The sequence below is a fragment of the Serinus canaria genome, chromosome 25, assembly GCF_022539315.1.
Source record: "Serinus canaria isolate serCan28SL12 chromosome 25, serCan2020, whole genome shotgun sequence".
NCBI lineage: Eukaryota > Metazoa > Chordata > Aves > Passeriformes > Fringillidae > Serinus > Serinus canaria.
The window spans coordinates 6,314,445-6,332,211 of NC_066338.1; the positions used below are offsets into that span (position 1 = coordinate 6,314,445).

General features: G+C 50.5%; 1 protein-coding gene and 1 long non-coding RNA gene across 2 annotated transcripts in view; one reads left to right on the forward strand and one right to left on the reverse strand.

The window, feature by feature from the left end:
• LOC115485198 (uncharacterized) overlaps positions 1-17,767 on the forward strand; it is a 2,106,330-nt gene that overhangs the window by 1,952,295 nt on the left and 136,268 nt on the right.
• Positions 17,591-17,767, reverse strand: part of LOC108963877 (uncharacterized) — a 7,970-nt gene continuing 7,793 nt past the window's right edge. Inside the window, exon 3 of the long non-coding RNA XR_007779719.1 lies at positions 17,591-17,605. This is a non-coding gene — a long non-coding RNA (uncharacterized LOC108963877). The remainder of the gene's footprint in view (positions 17,606-17,767) is intronic.

Below are 17,767 nucleotides of genomic sequence, written 5' to 3' on the forward strand. Positions count from 1 at the left end.
AATTTGGACATTGCATTGACGTCACCATGACGTACTCTGCTGTACACCTGATAGACACCAATGTAAAGGACCCTTGGGGTGGGCTTAGTGCTCTTTTGTTGGGGAGATCCATCTGCCAGTAAAAGGGATTGGATAATCCCTGGGGTTATTGATGCAGACTATCAAGGGGTTGTTAAATTATGGTTTAGAACATTTTCCCTCCTGTATCTATTCCCAAAGGTTCACAAATTGCTCAGCTTGTTCCTTTTAAGTCTTGTGTCCCCTGTACGATGACAAGGAGAGGGAAACAGAAGCTTTGGTTCCACAGTAACCCTGGAGTATATTGGGCCATGGACATCACAAGAGGTAAACCAAACCAACAGGTAACCCTGACACATCCTAATGGTGATTCTATTACTGAAAAACTCACAATTGAAACTGGAGCAGATGTAACCATCATTTCAAACACAATATGGCCCAAAGATTGGGCATTAGTTAACCCTACTTTAGTCATTGCAGGTATGGGAAGGACTCAGGGACTCAATGAGCAAAGATGTAATTACCTTTACCTTCCCAGGTGGACTCTGGATAAGAGACAGCAGGGGCCTTGGATCACATTGCCACAAAGGTTGCTACATCACATGCACATCGTCTGATCTAGGATGTTCCAGTTCAATTGATGGTCATCAATCAGGGCAAGGAGGATGACTACTTTGCTAAGCATCCTTTCACCTTAATTTGTCAATGGGTTAAAACTCAGGCTAATCCTTTAGTTCTTTTGGAATGGGTGTTTTTACCTGTAAAACAGTCTAGAACTATTACCACTCGACTGGAAATTTTTTCTCATTTAATTATGAAGGGTAGGGGGAGAATTTTGGAAATCTGGGGACATGAACCGTATGCAATTGTAGTACCACTGGCTAACTGGTATCTTGAATGGGGAATTAGACACTCTGTTTCTTTTCAGATAGCTTTGGCTGGGTGTGACGGTAAAGTTCACAACACTTACCCAAGGCACCGGGTGTTATCTTTATTGGAGCATCAGCGTCTGGAGGACAGACCCTGGAGATCTGACTGTCCAGTATCTGGGCAGACAGTATTTACTGATGCAGGTAAAAGGTCAAAAAGGGCTGCCTGCACTTGGCAGCAGGACAAAGTGTGGAAAAAGCATGTCATTTTTGGAGAGTCAAAAGATACATTGCAGACATTAGAATTGAAAGCTGTGATTTGGGCTTTTGAAAATTGGAAAAATGAGGCCATTAACATTGCTTCTGATTCACTTTATGTAGTTGGCTGTGTCCAACGCCTTGAAAGAGCAGTACTCAAGGAGGTGAGTAATAAGCATTTGTATTCCCTTTTAAGCCAATTGCCTAAAAACCTAAATCAACGACAGCAGGAATACTTTATTACTCATATTTAAAGTCATCAAGCTCTCCCTGTCTGAAGGTAACGCTTGAGCTGATCGGTTGATAGCCACTGTCTGGCCAATGCCAAACCCTGATAAATTTCAGCAGGCTACAACTTCCCACGCTTTTCTTCATCAATCTGCTAAAATGTTAGTTAAACAATTTGGTGTTCCCTTTACTGATACTTCTGATATTGTGCGATCCTGTCCTGGTTGTCAACAAGATGGCATTGGTTTAGGCACAGATGTTAACCCTAGGGGTACTGAACCTTTGCAATTGTGGCAAATGGATGTAACTCCTGTAGCAGAATTTGGTCCAAAAAAGTTTGTACATGTTTGCATTGATACCTATTCTTGTATTATATGGACTACTCCCTTAACAGGTGAGGCAGCATGTCATGTTGAAAAACATTTGTACAATTGCTTTGCCATATTAGGTGTCCCCTTAGCAATCAAGACTGACAATGGTCCTGCTTACTGTTCCTTAGGATTCAAGCGTTTCTGTAATTCATGGGGTATTCAACATGACACTGGTATTCCTCACAACCCTACTGGTCAGGCAATTACTGAGCGTGCTCATCAGACGTTCAAGGGCATGCTGCAAAAACAAAAAGGGGGAACTACAGGGTTATCCCCTGAGGAAAAAACAACTAAAGCCATCTTTGTGCTTAATTACCTCAGAACAACAGGAGATAGGGAAGATCCGTCTATTCTTGTGCATCATGCCCTCACACGTAATCCAAGGGAGGAATTGCCTGACGGTACTCAGGTCATGTTCAAAAGCCCAGAAACAGGGTGTGGGAAGGACCAGCTACAGTAAAACTAAAAGGCAGAGGTTATATGTGCTTACTTACAGATAAAGGCATTCATTGGATCCCAGCCAAGTGGGTGAAGCCCTATCTGAAACCACCTCATCAACCCATGCTGTGTCCAGAGGCGGAGAGTCGGCGAAAGCACCGATTCCAGACAGTCCTGAATCCACTTCTCCAACACCTGACAGCTGAACAACGATCGGAGTATCTACCAAGTGTGCTGGAGTATGCTGAGGAAGTACTAGCAACTCCACATAGGCTTAACATACACCTTCGGATCCATTTCGTACCTGCTTAATTGGAGTTCCCTTAGACACAATGGAAGAATTTGGAAAATGGACCAGAGCTCAAATTTATGATAACTTAAGTAACGCCTGGTCAAATTGGTGTACTAATCAAAATGGAATAATCACAGAAAATTGATGTGAAAAAAAAAATCCCTAGAAATCCTTTAGGAGCTCAGGCATTTAAAATCACTAAAAATTTAAACACTACCAGTCAGGAGCCACAGGAGCTGGATATTCTGGGATCAGTGCCAGGAAATTATTGTTTGTTCTTTGAGTACTTCAAGGGCAGAGAGCTGATTAGGGAGAGGTCAGGAAAGCCCGGAGATGACAGCACTTGGATATCTCCTGTATCTTTGTGGTGTTACAATACTACGGCACACTGTGCCAACTGGACACGGTCTGTGCCCTTAAAACAAAAATCAGCAAGCATGTTGCCTCCTGGAGTTTTTCTCACTTGTGGAGACAGAGCTTGGCCTGCAATTCCTCAGAAAGCATTACGAGGACCTTGCTATTTTGGGAAACTGACACCGTTTGCCCCTAGCATTCAACAGATGCTTAACATCAGGCACAAATACCAGCGTCAGAAACGTAGTGTGCATTCATTAGGCTCAGGCTGTAAGGATAATGTAGAATTGTGGAACAGGCCTTCGGTTATACGGGCATCACTTTTTACACCAGGTGTAGCTTCTTCACAGGCCCTTACACAATTAAAGCGATTGGCTTGTGGGACAGGAAAACAAATTAACATTACATCTATAATACTGAATGAGCTTACCACTGATGTAGGTAGCATACGCCACGCTGTGCTACAAGACAGGGCTGCTATAGATTTTTTGTTGCTAGCACAAGGACATGGGTGTGAGGATTTTGAAGGGATGTGTTGCATGAATCTCTCTGATCACTCTGAATCTATTCACAAAAACAGACACTGCTTAAGGAGAATGTGCAAAAGCTCACAGTTGTTGACAATTCCTTTAATGTGTGGCTAAAATCCTGGCTCAAGGACTTAGTGCGCTTTGGCATTATGATACTTTGTGTTCATTTTTCAATTCTGCTTATAGTGCCTTGCTTTCTACGCTGGGTGCAGAAACTCATTGACAGTGCTTTTAAATCAGTCTGGCTTGTGCAAAAACAAAGCAAGGGAAATGTTGAGGATTTGTTGCAGATTGAGGAGTTTTTGAGAAACAATGGCCATATTCAGCTGGTGCACAATCCAGCCTGCTTGGGATAATGGACAATGGACACGTTCACAACAATAATGGACATATTCAGAAAATGGGGTCGGTATATCCTTGATACAAGAAGAAGAGTCAAATGGACTCAGCAAGTTTATCAGTGAGCTTGGAAAGGTGAGGAAAAAAGACAGTTCATGGGTGGGACAGAAAACCACAGCCAGACGCGTGAAAAGTTCGATGATCCAATCAGCACCCTATCTTAGACACATGAACAGCTAGGCCTGGCCAAGCATGTATTAGCTAGAGACACGTAGACAGTAGAGAATTATTATAAATACAGTCTGTTTGAGGGATAATAAATTTGGCTTCACTGGATCATATTGGTTGTCGTGTGATGTCCCTGAACCTCCGCATCCCGCACCGTTCCCCCCACAGGTTTTCAACAACACTGATGCTGTTAGTTCCAGAGCGCCCAGGATCCGTCTTGCAAGTCAGCTCTGGCAGGAGCAAGGCAGCTGCCAGGGGGCTGCTTATGGCCTCTGACACCCAATTGCTCAGGGCTTCCCAGTGCCCTGTCCCCTCAGGGTCTCCCCCAGCCCGGCCAAGCTGCCCCACAGCAGCTCCCGAGGAGCCCCAGCCAGAGGCACCTCGGAGCCCTGAGCAACGCGGGCAGCAGCACATGGCCAGGAGGACACGGATGGCGCTTCCTGCCTGGCACAGGGCTTGTGGCCATCTCCAGGCACCGCTCTCGCAGGGATCCCCGCAGCTCCAGCCCCTGCCCCGACGCTCTGTTGGCAGCACAAAGGCTTCAGCAGAACCACCAAAGGCCAAGGGGCTTCTGGCCATTTTCCCTGCGGCACTGCATGCCTGGGCAGCTGGCTGAGCACAAGCACCCTTTTCCCCCTCTTCCCCTATGCCCTGTGGACCCTGGGCAGCAAAAGAACAGATCCTGGCAGTCTGTGTATTGTAACACAGTCTATATTTACATTTTAAAAGAAAACAAAAAAACAAAAAAAGAAAATAACATTCCTGAAGAAAAAGAAATGCCACCTGCCTCAGGTGGCCTCACAAAAAAGAGCCTGTGGATCAGCTCTCCACAGAGCTCCGGCAGGGCAGGCAGCCGAGCTGTGACAGGCGAGGCCGTCTCTTCCATGCCCTGCACAGGTGATTTCGGAGCCGCTGGAACATGGAGATCGGAGCCGGGCCTACGGACTTGAGTGTTTCAATTGCAAGGCTTCCAACAGCGAGGCTGACATCATTTGTTTGGTCTTCAAGGGCTGCAGGAGAGATCCACTGTCAGATCCCAGATCTTTGGGGACCCCAGGAGAGCCCCCGGCCAAGGCCATGCCAGCTGGCTCTTGCTATGGCCAGTAGGGAGCAGGGAACCAAGGGGATCAACTGGAAGCTGCTGGACACGAATGGCACACGTGGCCCTGAATTCTCAGTGTGCTCTGCCCACGGGAGCAGAGCCCTCCACAGCAGGGGCAGGGCTCGCAGCTCTCCCCTTGCCAGCCCCCGTGCTCAGCCTGCTGCCCTCACTCACCACTGCAGATCAGCTGGAGCTCTTGCTGCTGCCCCCTCAAGCTCTGCCCGGCGATCCCTGTGAACGCAGAGCCTGTCACGGCCCCAGTGGCACAGCTCACTGCCAGCGGTGCTGCCGGCACTGTGGCCACACGGCCTTCTGGTCCGGCAGGGCTCAGCCCGGGCCCTGGCCGCACGCTGCCGCCCAAGGGCACGGCTGCCAGAGGGCGGCAGCAGCGCCGAGGCCAGCCGGGGCTCCACGGCACCGGGCCCGGCCAGCACTGCCGGGGCAGCAGGCGGGGCTGGGGCCGAGCTGCGGCGGACCGGGGAGGGAGCCCGGGCTCGTGGCTCACCCATGAACCTGATGGCCGCCTCTCGCAGGGGCTCCTGTGGGCTCTGCAGGTAGCGCAGGGCCTGGTGCAGGTGCTCGGCCGCTCTGCTCCTGTCCTCTGCCAGCTGGAGAGAGCGGCGTGAGGGAAAGAAAGGGTTGGCATGGGCTCAGCCCCTGGGCCGAACACTGCCTGCGCCCAGCCCCGGCCTCCCCTGCCCGCACAGCCCTGAGGCGTGGCCAGCAGCCGCTGGCGCCGGGCTCCCGATGGGAAGGGGCAGAGGGCCGGCTGCTGCCTGGGGAGCCGCGGTGCCGGCCCGTCCTGCAACCCCGCCGGGACGGGGCTCCAAGAGCACCCAGCTCGGGCCCACGTGAGCCTGGAGAAGAGCCCGCGTGGCCTCTGGTTGCAGCAGCGGGCAGGGGCAAAGCTGCCAGGCCCTGCACACAGCACCACCCTCTAGGAGCCTTCTCCAGGCTGAGGCTGGGCATTCTCGGTCATCCTTACCAGGCACTTGCTGAACTTCCACAGTTTCTCCTCCTTACCAGCTTTTTGAGATCCCTCCTCTTCATGAACTTGACCGCACAAAGCAGCGTTTCCCGAGAAGCCTGGAGAGCAGCAGAGATGCGGAGATGGCCCCAGAGCCCGGGGCATGGGACCTGCGTCCCTGTGCCATGGCCTGGAGGAGGCTGCAGTCCAGCAGGCGCAGGGCAGGAGGCAGCCCAGCCCCCTCGCAGGGGGACAGCAGCAGCCCACGAGTCTTCACCTCTGCCACATGCTGATTCTCATCATGGCAGTGGAAGAGCAGTGGAAGCAGGCTCTGGTGCAGAGGGCTTTCCAAAAGTTTTTCTCTCTGTTCCAAAATCTCCATCAGGTCTCGGAAGAGTTTTATGGAGAGCAGCTGTACCTGGCTATTCTCCTATATGAAATAAAAGGAAAAAATACCTCAGCATTGGCTCCTCCAGGCCCCCTGGGCACAGGCCTGGAAGTGCACAGGCACACATTTTCCAGGCAGCACTCAGTGGCTGTGGCTGGGGGCACAGAGCCTTACGTGGTCAAAGAGTGGCAGGAGCGCCTCAGCCAGCTGCAGGGCAATGAAGGTTGACATCAGGATGTATTTGTGCTGGAATATAAAGCTGAGTGTCATCCCAGCTATCTCTGCATCATTGTCCCACAGTAGGTCCATGAGGCTTTCAGACAAGCTCCACATTCTTTCGTCCTGTGCGGAACACAAGTCTGTGAAACCCCACCCCGCAGCCGCAGGGCCCAGAGGCCAAAGGCCTGTCCCGAAGCACTCGGCAGCTGAAGTGGGAGGCAGGAGAGCTGGGAGCAGCTGCCCCAGTCCCAAAGCCCAGGCAAGGCCAAGCGACTGCGTTCCCAGTGCAGCTTCAGCCACTGCCCCCTTCTCACCATTGAGGGATCATCAATGAGCTCGAGAAGGGCCCTGAGCGCCAGGCGACGCCTCTCCCTGCACTCGCTCTGCAGGTACCTTGAGGAGACCTTCATAACACTCTCACCACATTCACTCAAATCCAGGCACTCGAGGACCTAAAAGACACAGGGCAGTGAGAGGGAGCCCAGCCAGAAGGAGCCCAGAGCCACACAGGGCTGTGCCCAGGCAGCAGCAATGGGCACGGGCACCGTCCCAGGTGGCTGTGGTGACGAGAGGGCAGGGAGCTGGGAGGCAGCTGAGTGAGGCAGCGCTGGACACCCGGCTCACCTCCACAAGGAATGCCAGGGCGGGCAGATCCCAGTGTGGCTCCTGCGTGCTGAGGAGCCAGAGGAGGTGGAGTGCAATACTGGAACTCAAGCGAGGATAAGCATGGCGCATCTCCCTAGGAGGGCGAAAAAGGGACCAGGAACCTGAGCAAATCTCTCCAGGGACAGGCTCATAGAGCCTGGTGGTCTTTCACCACCATTCTCCAAAGGCACCTAGGCCATTGAGGAGGTGTCTCCTCCAGTGCTCTCCCCTCCCAGCCTTTACCAGTCTGCTTGGCTGTCCCTCAGCGACAAGACCCTGTGTCCCAGGGCCACGGCGACTGTGTGGGACCCCCCGGGCACAGAGCAGAAATGCCGGGAGCAGTGGGCAGAAGGGGAGTCTCACCTGGCCAGCAGACCCACGGCATAGTGGCGGGTGGGACACGCTGCTCTGTGTCAGCACAGAGCAGCGTGTCCCAGCAACGCTTGCTTTCCAATGACACCACGACATCCTCATGCTGCTTTCGGCAGAGCAGGGACTTCAGGGTCTGCACTGCAAACCTGTGTGCAGAGCAAAGCCCAGGTCACACTGGCAGCACTGGCTCCTTCCCAGGCCGCGTGGCAGGGACAGGAGGACTGGAATGGAGCACCTGTTGGGGCTGGTGGCAAGGCCGTGCTCTTCCTGGCATTGCTTCCAGAAGGTATTGACCTCCTTTGGCATCTCTTCTGTGCTGAAGAAGACTTGGAAGAGCAGATGAACAAATAGGCAGGGAAAGTATGCCGTGACTACCTGTAAAATGTGGGGCTCCTGGAGGAACTTCCAAATCACCACGGTTGCCTGCAAAGGACAAAGTCCCCCAAAACAGCGCTCAGTGCCGAGGTGTCCGTGTGGCAGGGCCCGAGCTTGGCAGGGAGAGGCCCAGAGAGACTGTGCAGGGGGAACACGGGGCCTGGCTGGCCTGAAGCTGCCCTGGGCCAGTCTCAGGCCAGTGCCTGAGGCAGGGAGATGCAGTGGGGGAAGGAGGAAGCAGAGCTGCTGGAGAGGCGGCCTCTGGGCCAGCAAAAGGCCAGTGTCAGAAACTCACAGCCAGGGCAAAGACACCCGTTTTGTCCCCATCGGAGGTGCGCATTCTGCGCTCTGGCCAGCTCCCCAGCACATCCAGGAGGATCAGCAGCACTGGCTCCACAGTCCTGGCTGAGCCCATGATGGTTTTCCACATGGCCGTGGCAGCTCTGTGGGGTTAGAGCTCTGTCTCAGGGCGGTTCTCAGACACAGCACTGTGGCCTGGGCATCCCTGGGGGCCTGGGCTGACCGCCGGCACTGCCTCTGCCCACTGGCCCTCGCCAGCAGCACCCGGGCAGCCCAGCCCTGTGAGGACAGAGCTCTGAGGGGCGGCAAGGGAGCATGGCAGCAGGCTTGGGGGCTGACATTCCAGGGCTGGGAAAGGAGAGCCCTGGAACTCTCTGTTAGTCAGACACCTGGGACTGGCTGTACAGGGTGATGGGCTGGGGAGCCCTGAGCCCTCTGGGCAGGTGGGTCCCATACCTGTCACAGGACGGGGCCAGACGCAGGAGCGTCACCACTGCGTCACCCGTGTGTTCTTTGGTGACGCTCAGCAGGGTCTTGTCCAGCCTGTGCTCAGCATGTCCATTGGCCAGGAGCCATCGGTGAATGTACCTCACCATGGCGGGCACCTGGAGAATGCAGAATGCATGGGGAGGCTTGGAAATCTGCCAGAGGGAGCGATGTCCCCAGCGTCCCCAGAGAAGTGCTTCCCTTCCCAGCGCACTGCGATGGCCTCAAAGGCTCCAGGGACAAGCAGGCACAGCTTGGGAAGCCACGTGACTCATGGGGGAATTGAAGCCTGGCCACAGGCTGCTTACTTGTTCTGGCCTGGTAACACCCCTCTCCACGAGCAAATCCAGCAGGGCGGCACTGGTCTCATGACCCAGGAGCTCTGAGTGAGCTCTGAGCCCAGTGCCCGTGGTGCTGGTCTCTCCGTGCCGGACGCTGCGGAGGAACTGGCAAACGAGCTGTAGGAGAAGGGCAGGAAGGCAGGGATATTGCATGGACTGCTCTACACACGGTGCTCAGCTGAGCAGGGACAGCAGGCCCAGCCCAGGTGGGGATGGCTGCAGGTACCTGAGCTGTGCTGCGGAAGCGGCCACGGCTGGATTCCTGCTCTGGTGTGTGCTCCACTGCTGGATCTGGCAAAGAGCGAGCACAGACAGAGCTGAGGGGCTGCGGGAGAGGCCGGAGAACACAGCCCAGCCCTGCGCTTCCAAGGCAGGGAAAGCTCCGGGATGCCCCAGGAGGATGGAGCACTGGCACTGTGGGGTGTCTGCCCTGCTCCTCTTCCGTTCTGTCCCTGGGCATGTCCCCAGGGCATGGGATGGGGCCAAGTTGGCTGCAGGCTCCAGCCCTGTGGCCCAGCTCTGCCACTCACCCTCCTGTGGTGGATGGAGCGGCACCACCTCTTCAGTCTCCTGTGCTGGGGCAGCTCCAGGGCCCTCTTCCTCCTCCTCATCCTCCTGCCAGGCCAGCTTGGGCACTCTCAGGGGTCTCTGCTCCATGCCACTGACTGGAGATATTTTCAGGAGAGATGTCCTGGAAAATCTCCGGGGCACCAAGTCCCAGGCTCTGCCCTTGAGGGAAGCTACAGAACAGAAGCCTTGGAAAGCCACGGGTCACTGAGTCGAGCTCAGCCTCAGGAACAAGGTCGCAGAAAAGCTCTGGGTCAGATGAGAACGAGTGCGCTGTGTGGGGGCTCCTCACGGCACCGCTCTGTCCCGTTCTGCGCCGTTGTGTGCTCCGAGCTCCCGGGCAAGCTTCTATTTCCCACGTGTCACAAAGGGCCCTTGGACACCGGCTTCCGTTCCATGCCACGGTGACCGTGCTGCAGCGTGCCACCCAGGGCCTTTGCACATGCTGCCACCTGTCCTGGGGCTGCCCCCAGCCCACCCAAAGTGGCCCAGGTTGGAAGGAATCCCTGGCCCCAGGGGTCTAAGACAGCCCGACAGGATCTTTAGGAAGGGCTCAGACCATCAGCAAACGCTGCCCTGCTCTGCGGGGCTCAGTCCTATTTCCCATAGCTTTCCCTGAGAGCATTTTTAATTTTCTAAATTATAATCATTGAATGGTGGGGATTTACATTTTCCATTTCAGAGAAGGCTTCTCCCTTCCTTAGCAGACACCTGTCTTTTCAAACCAAGACAATTGTTTCTCATCTTGCAGATGTGCAGTTCCTGGGGAGCGCCCTTTTACACCGGGGACCTGGAGAACCATTCCCGGCAACTGGGAAAATCCTAGGTGCTCCATCCACCCATAGATGAGGTCTCCAAATTTGCTCAAAAGTGGCTCCAGCTTTTATAGACCAAAAGGAGCAAGTCCAAGTGACTTGATGTTATTTTGAGCCCAGAAACCCCTGCAGCTGATGGCACACTCCACAATCAGCAGGACAAACAGCTAGGCCAAAGCCCAGGCCTCTGCTGGGAGGCTTTCTCCTCAAACACCTTTCAAACAAACTCCCATTCAAGTCCGTGTGGAAAGTTTCTTCAAATGATACATTTCTGGCATATAACTACATAGGGTTATGTGAAAGATTCTAAAGCAGCTGCTTTGGAGTCAAAAAGCCAGCACTATGAGTCCTTGTCATCTGTTTGTAAATCACACTTTGGGGATTGGAAGAGTTAGGAAGGAGCTAGAGAGCAGACCTCTGAGTTTTTTTAGATGATGCCATTTCTTTTCTTTCCTATCCCAGCATAGATAGGAATGGTGAGTTTGCCTCCCATCTCCACTGCATGCCTCTCAAGGCCCAGACTTCTAGGTACACAGAGTTTTTATTAAGGATTTGTTGGCCAAAAGGACACTGCCAACAAGATATCTATGTTTTCTTCAGAGGTGAGACATCAAAATTATGAAACCAAAGAGAAAAGAAACAAAGCACTCACAGAGGATTTGGCAAAGCCAGAATGCCAGTGTTTATCCTGTTGCTGCTCATTATTGCAGCCCTTTGCTACTTTACCATTTGTCTTGTTTGATATTGTGCTCAGATAATTCAGTGATGGGTACAAAAAGAATTAAAAAAAATCTAGCTATCAATGATGCAAAATATTAAAACTTAGGAAAATTTAAATTGATTGTGAAGTATTTTACATCAGGTGATACATTACCACATAGAGACCAAAAATAGCCCGTTTAACAAACTACTTCATTTTCCTTGTTCCTCAAGCCCTAACTATCCATTTGTTGCTAATGTAGTATAACGTAAAAATACTGTTCAATACTTTGTAGTGTTTATACTTTCCAACACTTCTGTTGTGTTTTCTAAAAGCTGTGATATTATTTAGTTTGAAAATATATCTATTATTTTGGTATTAACATTGCAGTTCTGGTGTTTCCTTTTGGTACTCAGCTGAAGAATATAGATAAAAAAAGAGCAGAAAAGGTTGCAGATGTGGACAGTAGATAACAAAGATCAAAGTTACAGGAGATTGAGTACATGACTACTGCCACTGTTCTTAAGAGCCAAAAAAAATTTCTCTCACAACCAGCAGACTGGGGGCCCTACACCTGTCCCAACTCTCCATCACGTGTTTCTTGCTTTGCCAAGCTGAAGCTGGAGGCCATTTTTTACCTACTATGACTAGAACAATTCGTTATACACCCTTACAGTTCTCTTGGTAGTACTGCCAACCGCACTAGATACCCTTAGAATTTTTGGGGAAATTGCAATGCTGTCCCTGAACTTAACCGGATCAAGATTATTAGTTGTAGCTTATTCTTGAAGGTATTTGGTGCAAAAGACAAAATTTATTGCAGATGGTCAGTGACTGGACTTCTATGTGTATGGATGCCGGGATGATTTAAGTATGCTGCTTCATTTCTGTGTGACCTACGCCGAGGCTTTGAAAAGAGTAATCCCACTTGGCATTTGGCCTCCTTTTGGTCTCAGGTATTAATGGATCACAGAGTAACTTGTTAGAAAGCTTGTGAAAACATGCTCTGAAGTGTACAGCAGAGCTCTGAAGTGTACAGAAGGCTGAGAATTCAATGATACTTCCATGAAGACTTAGAATAAGTTGGAACAAGCATATCCAGTTCATCCTACTTGGCTATGTCCATAGGACTGCCATCTGCTCCAGTACAGTGCAACAATGTCAACAGGAAAATGTGTAATGTCATCGTCAGACCCAGCTATTACCACACTTTATTTTTGATCAGAGTTGCTTTCTACAAATTACCAAGCGTTGTTGGTCTTTTGAGGCTTTTTTTTTGTTTCATGTGAAGTATTTCCATGTCATATGACAGGTGGCTCCTGTGTCTTGGTTTGGAAAGACAGATGTTTGCTAGACGGCAGCGACGCCTTTCTTGAAATGGAAAAACATGTTAAACCCCCTTTGTCATGGGTTGAGCCTGGCAACACTTGCCAGTTGCCCCCCACGAGATCCACCAATCCTTCCCTGGCCCTAACTGTGAGATGTGATCAGAGACAGAGCAAAGCAGGCTCCAACTTAAGGTTTAAAAGGAAAAAAAAACATTTATTAGCCTACAACTACAAAGGAGACACACAAACACATAGAACAAGATGAAAACCTTCCAAATTCTTCCTCCTCCCCCCACCAAATTTCCAATTCCACTGCCACCCTTCAGAAATCGATTCTCAGTCTCTCGAGGAGAGAGAGTCCCTCTGCGCCACATGACTTCCATGTCCAGTGCTCTCACCACTGCACATGGATCAGAGCTGCTTCTAGGGTTTTTCATTTTAAGGATACTTTGACCAGTTCCAAAGGGAGCACAGTCCTTCTCCTTTTGGGACACTTGTCCCCCCCAAATTTCACCCCCTGGGGCCGAGGGGTCTCTTGAACAGAGATCGTCTTCTTCTTCTTCTCTCCTTTGAAGCGGAGGGCACCACCACCACCCTCCTCGCCCGTCGTCTCTGTTCACTCCTCCACATCACTGCACTCTCTTGGCTCTGAGCCATCGCCTCCCCCTAGAATGCAGTCTCTGTGTCACAGGAACACCCGTGGTTCTGCTGTGGCTACACAAAAAAAGTCCAGCCCAAAGCCACTCCATCATCTCCTCCCACCTAGAATTTTCTCAACATCTTCTCAATCTCAACAGCTTCTCAATCTCATCAACTTCAGGAGGAATCAGCATTAGCAAGGTTCTCATCTTCCTCAGAGGGGTTAAAAGTCCCAGGCTCTCTGCCGGTTAACTTCATCAACTCCAACGCCTGGCTGCCCTGCTGGGCACCCCCCCCTTCTCCTTCACGCCGGGCCACTATCACCGGCACCGGCTCTGTCTCTCTCTCCCTCTCTCCGGGGGTGGGCGGGGGAATGGGGGATGGCTGCCCGAAGCCCTTGCAATGTTCTCCTCCACCCTTGGGCCCAGGCCTGGCCTACCTCTCTCCGGCCACATGGCTCCCCTCCCCCCCCGGCCCAGCCAAAGGAGCTGGGCAGGGGGGTCTGCTCAGTCTCAAGCGGGACTCAAAGAGGAAGTTCCCCCCAGAGATCACAGCTTTTAACCCCCTGTGTTCTCAGAGGCGTATCCATGCCCTCAGTGGACAAACCAGGTGCCAATATTAAATCTGAACACCGATTGGCTTGCCCACACCATCACAAAAAACTTCATTTCCTCTTAAACCACGACACCCTTCCTTCTGAATTGTTATAAATTTGAAATTAAGGGGGGCTTTCAGGTAAAAATATGGGAGCAGGAATAACAGTTCTTTATCAGGGAAGTGTTCGCGATGGAGAGAGACGGGGAGACTGACTCGGGGATCAGAATCTGATTTTATTGTGGGATACAAGCACTTATACACTATTTCAGGGAGACTAGTAATGTGTACTACAATGATTAGGTTACAATCACATACACAAACTTATGCATAAAACAACATCCCTTGCTTGCAGAGTTTAATGGGATTTTCTTTTTCCAGTAAACCTGTCTGATTTAATCTCTTTGCAATCTAGGTCTAATTTTCAAAGTTCTGTTTGTTTTTCCAAGGCATCCTGGTATCAAATCTCTTATGTTAACCAGGTCCAAAGTCCATCATCTGTCTTCTGTCCTCACACATTCCAACATCCTAACACCTGAATTATGTTACTGACTGATGGGAATGGTTTAGATTGTACCTCTGTCATCAATGTACAGCTCAGATTCTTAAGGAAGCACCCTGAAGGAGATGATGCCTATTTGGAAAACCTGGGGGTTCCCAGGAGGGGGCATCGCTGATCCGGGGCATCGCTGATCCAGGGCATCGAGGCGCTGCCTGCAATTGTCCATAACCGCCCCTAAGGAGCCCCCAGGGCTTCACCCTCCGTGAGCTGCAGCAGACGTGTCAGGAAAGGTGACAAGAGCCTGTGGAATGGTCCTTGTTGCAGGCAGATTAGCCACTTGCAGCTCTTCAAAACTCCCTCCCGCGAAAAGTGAAAAAACTTAAACCGTTCCTAAATGTGAAAAACACGTTCACTCTCCTGTGAAAATGTAAAAAGTTTAATAAAGGACAATGGGAGACCAGGACCATGGAGCAAAGGTTATTACAGCCAGATGCATCTTGGCACTCAGCCAGGAGCACCCTGTTCCCTTCAGGGATCCCCCTGAAATACCTTTTCCCTTACACCAGCCTGTTGCATATTCATAGACCCTCATGCATATCCATAAACTTGTTTACATATTACAGGAACTCTTCTACCTGGCCCTTCCTTGGGTCTGCCTTTTCAGAGCATGTGTGTTTCTTGGCTGTGGTTTTGGCTCCTTCTCTTTATCACCTCCAGTTTTTGGGCCTTGGTCCACTCTGCCTTCAGACGGGGAGTGCTGATAGTTGGCAGATCTGTACAGGTGTCCTCATCCTGTGTGCATTGGATGTTATCCCATCCCAGCAGGCATTTAACACAAGCAGCTATTTCATGAAGCCTAATTAACAACAGAAATAAATGCTATATCTTTACAACAAAGTTGCTTTAACATCACAGATAAAAAATCCATTTTAATATTTGCTAAAAGCCAATATTAGAAGATGTATCTATAGCATTGCCCATATCTTTCCTTACCCTTTTGTTCCCAAGAGTGCAGCAAGGAGTGAAAACTGCCAGCACGGCACGGGGTTGCTGCCATCAATCCATCACCCCGTGTCTATCTCCTGTAAGAGCCTGAATGAGAGATGTGGGACTCCAGGCAGCTCTCCAAAAACGCAGTTTATTGTATCCAAGATGTTACAGCACTCCAGGGTCTGGTGTCAGAGCCTGTGCCTACAGCTGTCAGCTCCAGCTGCAGGCAGGCCTGGAGACCCTTTAGGTTTGTTACAGTGCATTATATACTCTGCTTTGCCGAGCATCTTGACACAATAGAACCAATCTTTACTTTTATCTATAGTCTTTCATAACTCCTGTAATTACCATATTCATATTACTATTCTCCAGTCACTAAAAGTTAGTACCTTACAGTTTAAGCTAGAAGTTCTTTTTCAGTTTCCTTGCAGTGGAAAATTCTGAGACCTTTTTTCTACTTGCAACTTTGCTGACTTGTTTGCCTGTGCTTTCTTCCTGCTTGGTAAAAACATCTTCTTGTTTGAGGTGGGTTTATCCTTTGCTCTAAGCCATAAAAACCACTTCTAACTAACATACCCTTGGCCTTCTTAGTTATCCAGTAAAACTGGCTCAGCAATTCTTTTCTTCTGTATCAAAACTTTCTTCCATCTCTATTCTTTCATCAGACTCTACGTTTAAAAATCTTTCTGTCATGCACACGTATCTGTTAAAGTTTCTTGTCGAACTTTCATCCTTCCCAACACTCTGTGCCACCCTGTCTCTCTTTTCCTGAGGGACAGAATCCATCCAGAGGTGACATGGGAGTGCTGCCGTACTCTCTCCATCCTCCTTTCCCCCCTGTCTTTCCATGTCCCCCTTCCCTGCCTGTCACTGCTGAGTCAGAAATGACACGGATAAATGAGTGACACATTCCATGCATCTTCAGAAGGCCAATAATCATCTTTATTAGGAAAACCATTTTTTTTTCTACTCAATCTCAATACAGGTGGACCTGATGGTTATTTTACATTTCACATGATTGGCTAATTAAGAAAAGACTCCCTTGGGGTAAACAATCCATGAGGAAAACAATTGTCACAAACACCACCTGCGAGGTTGATCAGAATTCTTCATCTCGAGCTCCCTAATGTTTCCCAGAGGGATCCATGGGAAATCTGACCTGGATTGTGTATCCACACTTACCCGGGAAGGTGAAGGCCGCGCCGTCCCGGGCCCTCCCTCTAGAAATGGCGCTTACCACGCTGTTTAAGGTTCCCCTTTTTCCTGCCCAAGTCCTTCTTTTCCTGTTCCCAACCTCCCCTTCCCCCCTGCTGTTGGAACCCAGGGCACAGGGAATGTCTCCCTGCCTGTCCTGAGAAGTCCTGATCTCCAGGAGAACACTGCTTTTAACTTTTGTCCATGGAGAAAGCTTCCAGGACTTTGGGATGAACTGGAATCTATGAGTGTGAAATAGAGGGTAGTGTAGTTTATCACAGGGTGAAAAACTGAGAGCTTTGGGTTTTTAGTATGAGGGTGGATAGAAGGGAGGATTTTGGGCATTGCCTGATCTCCTTCTCATTCTTCATCTGCTCCATTTTCTGCTGTGCTGGGAGCACAGGGTGACTGGTTGGAAAGAGCTGCAATGCAGACGCTGAGTGGCAAACAAAGAATTAGTTACTGGTAGAAAGGTAGAAATAAAATGTTCTAAGAGTTAATTGGGCAAAATGATTTTAAAAGACCTTGAACCTGTGTGTCCTGTGACATTTGGTGCCTTCTCTTTGTACGCTAAGTCTGGTGTGCAGACGGCATGCTGAACTTTTGGTAAGAGAAAAATAAACAACAACCTAAAGACCAAAAAAACCAAAGGTCCCGTTTGTTTCTCAATCCTGGCACAGAACTTTTTAGGGGTGTCCCCATCAGGGGATCCTCAGGGGGGTTTTCCACACCTCCCTCTTTCCCCCCCTTCCTGCCCCACTGCTCAGCCCCACTCCAAGCCCTGCACCCAGGGCCCTTGCTGCTTCACAAAAGGACCCAAAATTTACCCCAAATCCACCCAGAATTACCTCAGAACCCATCCTGAGGGGCTCTGGGGGAAATTTGAGGGACGTTTTGAGGGATTTGAGCAGATTTTGGCTGGGTTTGAATCCTTCACCCTCTTGGGCCTCCACAAGGTTCTAAAACCACCCAAAATTTCCTCCAAATTAACCCAAAATCCATCAAAAATCAATCTAACAACCAGGCAGTTGGGGGGGAAATTTATGGGGTTTTGAGATTTGGGGGGATTTTGGCTGGGTTTGAATCCTACGCCAAATTTTGTGTCCAGAAGGTACCAAAACCACCCCAAATCCACCCAGAATCAACCCCAAATTACCTGAAATTAACCCAAAACTACCTCCAAATCCATCCTGAGAAGGTTTGGGGGTATTTGGAGGGATTTTAGGGGAGCATTTTCAGGGGGTTTGAATCCTATGTACACTTCAGTATCCATAAGGTACCAAAACTCCCCAAAATCCACCCAGGATTCCGTCAGGAA